The following is a 5,344-nucleotide window of genomic DNA, read 5'->3' as shown; positions in this document are numbered from 1 at the left end:
TGATGCAACAAAAGTGAGATCACGAGAGAAATGCAGGTACAGGAGAGATAATGGTGGAAACCATTGCAAGTGAGTCAATGAGTGTCAATGATGCAGAAAGGAAACGGCTATTTCAGCAAGAATATCAAGCTGTTATAAATTCCATTTCCCTAGATGCTGAGACATTTACTGACCCTGTGACAGCTTACCAAACTCTAGCTGTACAGGGCAATGAGGAGGCTGAAAGATCGCTGAACTTTGTGCATACAACACAATCTTTACAAAGAGCAAAGGATGCAATCACTGCTATGCCTTCCAACATTGGAAAGGATTTGGAACTGGATGAGACTTCTTTTGGGGATGATGGTGGTGATGATGAGGAAGGTAGCATGGACAAAGGGGGAGATGCAGATACTCCTTCCAGGATGCTCACAAAAGAATGCTCCTACTCACATCTCCAATCAACACTTTTCAAGCTGATTCATGACACTCAAGCAGCCATTCAGGCATCTTCCAATGCTAGCACAAAGCAACTACTCAAAGCACATCTTGAAGCACTCCTGCTGCATAAGATTCAAGCCCTCCAACGCAGTCAGAGTGTGGATGCCATCAAGGAAATTTCTGAAGTCAAGCAGGATGTTATAGAAAGGATGGATGCAAGACTCCCTGCAACCACCATGACTGAAATTGCTCACAAACTAAGGAAAGAGGCTGATCTAAAAAGGAAAGTTGAGGCCATGGAATCAAGACTATCTGCTGTAGAGAAATCAATGGCCAAGATACTAGACAATCAAGAAGCTCAAACTGCATTACTCCAACAACTGGTGGCAGCTCAACTCCCTCCCACACAACTTGATGATAACAAAAAGGGGGAGAAAGGATCAAGTGAGGGGGAGAAATAACTTAACATTCAAGTCAGTAAAGTAATTGTTCCTGCAATTGCTTTCACCAAGCCACCAACAATAAACAGTATTGATCTCATGAATGTAGCAGCAGCTACATTAAGAGCAGCTGAGAAGAAGCAGTTGAGTCTAATCAACTGGGAGAAAATTGATGAGGATATATAAAAGAAATTTGGGTTAGTAAAGAAGCCATAAAAATCAGCCATTCATCACTCTCAAGTCAGGCAAATATCTGTGAATGAAATGAGCATGAAGAATCTGGAATGTAATAACCCCAATTTTTGGAAATTTTTGAAACCCTTATGAATAGTTATTCTGCAGATTATGCTGAATAAGAAAACTTTTCATGCCACACTATGTAGGGGTTCTTTTATGGATATTCTGAGATTTTATTGGTACTCTATGTGATATATAAGTGTATGTAAAGATCGTCAGAATCCAAATCTGAACACTTTTATTTTTCTCGGAAATCCACTAGATACGGAAAGAATTGAGTATAAGGTAACAGGATAAAAAGGATTTAAATAAAAGGATTATAAGAGAGGATCATAAAAGGAATATAATGTATTGAGAAAGGCTAAGGAAACCCAAGTAATAAGATCCCGGGTATGATCCCTCAAACGAGAAATGAGAACGAAAGTTAAGCGAACCGTATAACAGATCAGCGGTCATTAGGCAAACAATTAGGAAGTCATCCAACCAATAAGAAGAGGGCAAGTAAGGGATGATGACATCATAAGCATGACATAAGCATGACATAAGGGGAAGGAGGTGTGGTTGATTTAAAACCACACAAAATTCAAGGTTAGAAAGGTAATTAACCAAAAACAAAACAAAAACAACCAAGCTAAGCTAAACAAATCAAAAACACAAAATCATTTCATTTCTCCCACATTTGCTCTCGGCTTTTCTCCATTTCAAGAAGAAAATTTTTCAAAATTCAAGTTCCAAGCTTCCTTAATTGGTAAGTTAATTATCTAGTACTCCTTATGCATAGATATAGCTATCCTATGAATTTAAGCCTCCAAATCATTCACAATCTTCTCCAAGAAATCAATGAAGAAGACAATGAATAGTGATTTCAAGGTTTTTAACTTGATTTTTCTTGTTTTTCCTTTAAGATCCAAGCATCCCCAAGACATCTCAAGGCTTCTTAAGGCTTCCTAGCTACTCCAATCACTTCAAGGAAGGTATAACATCTCCAAACCCTAGCTTTACTTTGTATATTAGGATGATTTTAATAGTTATGGTAAAAGAGTAGCTTGATGCTTGTTGGTTTAGAGTTTGGGTTGGAATGGTAGTGAATTGAATGTTGAAATCTTATGGTTTGGTTAAAGGACTTAAGTATAGTTTAAATTTAAGTTTAAGAATAAGTATAAATTGTTAATATTGAGTTGATTTGGGCTGTTATGATGTAGTGTGTATGGATTTTGGTTGTATGAATGAATTGGGATTGATTGGTGGTTGAATTGGAATGGTATAAAATTGGGAAATCGCGTAAACATAGCCGTCGTAATGTCCGATTTACTTTAGACTGCTTTTGTTCATAACATTAGGACCCGAGAACTCCCTTCTAGGTTTTGAACATTGCCATGTTTAGATAGTTCATGTTACGAGCTTCATTTTGATATGTGGTTCGTTTGATTCCGATGTACGGTTTAGGAGAAACGGCCATTTTAAGTAACGACGTTTCGCGAACGAACCATTACCCCTCGCCTTACTTTGAAACATAGGATAAAGACCTTAAAGGACTAATTGTAGTATGAAACATTTATGTAAAGTGTAATAGGCAGTTGGTAAGACACTCGCGAAGGAATCGCCTTAAAACTCGTAATGGTTAAATTATTAAAAATGGTGGAGCCGAGGGTACTCGAGCGACTTAAGAGAATCATTAAGCGCAAAGCGAGCGTTAGAGTCTAAATTGGTTAAAGTATAGATTTACAAGTGACTTTGGTTTAATTCCAACTTATATATTGTTTATAGGTTACCAGACTCGTCCCAAGCCATTTATAACCCCCGGTCGCTCAGGCAAGTTTTCTACCCGTATAACTGTTGTTGTGATGTATATGTGTATATGCATGATCTTGTGATAAATGCATATTTGTTATTAGCAAATTCTTGCGATATATTGTAGCATGTGATATGGTATATATACATGCCTGGTTCATATTCTTGATTTATAGATCTGTTGGTTCAAATGCTTATAGTTGCATAATACCTATGCTAGAGATAAGCGGTATTTGAGTTTACCCTTAGTACAGGGGATCAAAAGGTGAACTTTTTCTAAAACCGGGAGGCGAGGCTCCCGAGTATAATATATATATATATATATGAATAGTTTTCAAAACTATTAATCGAATAAGGTTTATTCAATAACTTTATATTATTTAATGAATATTATTTGAATATTCATTCGAGGACTTATGACTCTATTTATTCTATTTAATGATTATTAATTGGATATTCATTTGAGGATGTATGACTCCGTTTATTTTATTTAATGAATATTATTTATAATATTCATTCGAGGTATTATGACTCCGCTTATTATTTAATAATATTCTTTATTTTATTAAAGAATAATGTTTCGATAATCAAACTTATTTTCGATTATTCAAATAAAGATTATACTTTCGTATAAGTATATCTTTGGTTATTTAATATCCATTTCAAGTATGAGTTTTAAAACTTCTACTTCAATTATTTTTATAAAGATTATTCTTTATGGGAATATTATTTAAATAATAATATTCAGATATTTTCTAAATATATTGGGACTGATTTATTTTAATAAATCAGCAGTACTCCAAACATTCTTAAAAATGTTTTCGAGTCTTCAAAATGATTTTCAAAGTTAGAGTGGACCCCAAAACTCATTTTTATATTTAAGATCTTCCTTTCAAAGGGGATTTAAATACTCGCTCAAAACCTGGGGGATCCGGCTCTGTGGTGTATTTTACATTCGCAACGTGGTTGCTGTTTTGAGGAAACAATTTGATTACTTGCCCAACGTCCAGGAAGTAAGTCCATCTGATTGAGTCGGCATAAGCGACAGGCCGGGGTACGGTCTATCAAAGTGTAAGTGACTGGGTGGCAGTCCATCAACACGTAAGAGGCCAGGTGGCGGTCCAGGACAAGGTCCTTATGTGGCCAGGGTGATGACCGTTGGGGGATTCATCCATCTACTAGTAGAATAGATTACTTATTGGTATCTTTGCCTGATCAGCAAGATATCAGGTTTATGCCAAAATTCTTTTCTTTCCAAAATTCATTGGATATTGCAACTCTGTTTATAATTTTCATAACAGAGGTTTTCAAGGAGTGTATGAAATGTATATATATATATAGGTGTATATATATATCGGGACTTAATGAAGTATCTCGTAATTTCATTATTTATAATGATATTTCAAGGATTGAATCTATTCAAGTCTTATCTTGTAGTCTCATCTGGGTGATGAACTTTTGAAACTGATTATAACTTGAACGGTGGTAGTTCAAGTAGTATTCGGATATAAGTATATTGGAGTATCTTGTAACTTCATCTTTTAAACTTATATCTAGTAAATGATTATCTTGTGCATGTCAAAGATTTTTGGAAAAATGTTGAGACAAGGTTAGATATATGAGATCACCTTGAAATGATATTTTATACAGTTATAAACGGGAACTCTGTGTATATTATACATGTCAGAGGATTTCAAAGATTGTGAAAAGTATATATGTACATATATACTGAATATTTTATGACTTGGTCGCGGTAAGATATCAAACTTGGTTCATTTCTTCTTGACCAAGACTTTTATGAGTACTATGAGAATGCTCATATATTGTAAATCATTATACATATTATATTGGTGGGCTTGTTGCTCACCCTTGCTTTCTTCTTTCATCACACAACATCAGCTAGACAAGATGAACAGGACCAAGCTTCCAATCCGCAAGCGGTTAGAAAATGTTCCGCAGTTTTCTGGAAGCGTTGATGCCGCCGTAGCTGAGGTAGGAGCTACCAATAGGCTAGGTTTTCAACTATTGATGAACCAGATTTATGTATATTTATGAATTGTAATAATGGCAAAGAAATGTAAATTTATTCAGAAACCCTTTTAAGGTGTATTGGCATATAATTGTGAAATAAAACGACTTGTGATTATTTTTGGATATTCATCTCTGAGACTATAACTTGTGGTGTGTGTGTTTATGGTGGGGTCACAGTACAGAATAGTTGATTAATTATTAAGATTGGGTGTTATTAAGGGAAATGGAACTCGTGACAACCCGGATCCCCGACCCCGGATTTAGGGGTGTTACATGGAAAGAGGACAACCATCCTGCATCAAATCTCCAAAGGCTAAGCTAATTTTAAAGCCAAGGGTGAACTATCCAAAATCTTCACTAAGGAACCCCTTGGACACAGTGTATGAGACACCAAAGCCTGATGAAAAGAAGCTATTGGCCAGGTC

This window comes from Apium graveolens, chromosome 9 (genome assembly GCF_009905375.1).
Source record: "Apium graveolens cultivar Ventura chromosome 9, ASM990537v1, whole genome shotgun sequence".
Classification (NCBI taxonomy): Eukaryota; Viridiplantae; Streptophyta; class Magnoliopsida; order Apiales; family Apiaceae; genus Apium; species Apium graveolens.
This window is presented reverse-complemented; position numbering follows the sequence as displayed.